Consider the following 2228-nt stretch of genomic DNA (forward strand, 5'->3'; position numbering starts at 1 on the left):
ACTACTAAACTGGGCAGCATAGTATGGGGAGGAGGTGACCAGCCCTCTGTGGAGAAAGAAGTGGTTCAGGACTATTTAGAAAAGCTGGATGAGCACAAGTCAATGGGGCCAGTTGTGCTGCATCCGAGGGTGCTAAAGGAGTTGGCAGCGGTGATTGCAGAGCCATTGGCCATTATCTTTGAAAACTCATGGCAATCGGAGGAGGTTCCGGATGAGTGGAAAAAGGCTAATGTAGTGCCCATCTTTAAAAAAGGAAAGAAGGAGGATCCAGGGAACTACAGGCCAGTCAGCCTCACCTCAGTCCCTGGAAAAATCATGGAGCAGGTCCTCAAGGAATCAATTTTGAAGCATTTAGAGGAGAGGGAATTGATGAGGAACAGTCAGCATTAATTCACCAAGGGCAAGTCATGCCTGACTAACCTAATTGCTTTCTATGATGAGATAACTGGCTCTGTGGATGAGGGAAAAGCAGTGGATTTATTATTCCTTGACTTTAGCAAAGTTTTTGGTACAGTCTCCCACAGTATTCTTCCCAGCAAGTTAAAGAAGTATATGCTAGATACATGGACTATAAGGTGGATAGAAAGCTGGCTAGATCATCAGGCTCAACGGGTAGTGATCAAGGCTCCATGTCTAGTTGGCAGTGCCCCAAGGATTGGTCCTGGAGCCAGTTTTGTTCAATATCTTCATTAATGATCTGGAGGATGGCATGGATTGCACCCTCAGCGAGTTTGCAGATGACACTAAACTGGGAGGAGTGGTAGATACACTGGAGGGTAGAGATAGGATACAGAAGAACCTAGACAAATTAGAGGATTGGGCCAAAAGAAATCTGATGAGGTTCAACAAGGACAAGTGCAGTATCCTGCACTTAAGACGGAAGAATCCCATGCACTGCTACAGACTAGGGACCGGCAGCTAGGCAGCATTCTGCAGAAAAGGACCTAGGGGTTATAGTGGATGAGAAGCTGGATATGAGTCAACAGTGTGCCCTTGTTGCCAAGAAGGCTAACGGCATTTTGGGCTGTATAAGTAGGAACATTGTCAGCAGATCGAGGGACGTGATCATTCCCCTCTATTTGGCATTGGTGAGGCCTCATCTGGAGTACTGTGTCCAGTTCTGGGTCCCTGTCATAACTATAAAGGGAAGGGTAACAGCTGTCCTGTGTACAGTACTATAAAATCCCTCCTGGCCAGCGACTCCAAAATCCTTTTACCTGTAAAGGGTTAAGAAGCTCGGGTAACCTGGCTGACACCTGACCCAAAGGACCAATAAGGGGACAAGATACTTTCAAATCTTGGGGGCGGGGAAAGGCTTTTGTTTGTGCTCTTTGTTTAAGGGTTTGTTCGCTCCTGGGACTGAAAGGGACCAGACATCAATCCAGGTTCTCCCATCTTTCTAAACAAGTCTTCATATTTCAAACTTGTAAGTAAAAAGCCAGGCAAGGAGTCTTGGTTTTACTTTGTTTTCTCAACTTGTAAATGTACCTTTTACTAGAGTGTTTATCTTTGTTTGATGTACTTTGAACCTGAGGCTAGAGGGAGGTCCTCTGAGCTCTTTAAGTTTGATTACCCTGTGAAGTTATTTTCCATACTAATTTTACAGAGATGATTTTTACCTTTTTCTTTAATTAAAAGCCTTCTGTCAAGGCTGTATCCCCACTTTGAACTTTAGGGTACAAATGTAGGGGCCTGCATGAAAACTTCTAAGCTTAACTACCAGCTTAGCTCTGGTCCGCTGCCACCATCCCAAGGCTAATTTCCTTCCCTGGGTAGCCTTGAGAGACCTTCACCAATTCCCTGGTGAATACAGTTCCAACCCCCCTGGGATCTAAAACAAGGAGAAATTAACCATTCCCCTCCTTCCTCTCACCAACTCCTGGTGAATCAAGATCCAACCCCCTTCGATCTAAAACAAGGAGAAATCAATCAGGTTCTTAAAAAGAAGGCTTTTAATTAAAGAAAAAGGTAAAAATCATCTCCGTAAAATCAATATGGAAATTAACCTTACAGAGTAATCAAACTTAAAGAGCTCAGAGGACGCCCCTCTAGTCTTAGGTTCAAAGTACAGCAAACAAATATAAACACTCTAGTAAAATGTACATTTACAAGTTGAGAAAACAAAGGAAAACTAACACGCCTTGCCTGGCTATTTACTTACAAGTTTGAAATAGGAGAGACTTGTTTAGAAAGATGAGGAGAACCTGGATTGATGTCTGGTCCCTCTC

The sequence above is a fragment of the Trachemys scripta genome, chromosome 12 (genome assembly GCF_013100865.1).
Source record: "Trachemys scripta elegans isolate TJP31775 chromosome 12, CAS_Tse_1.0, whole genome shotgun sequence".
Taxonomy (NCBI): domain Eukaryota; kingdom Metazoa; phylum Chordata; order Testudines; family Emydidae; genus Trachemys; species Trachemys scripta.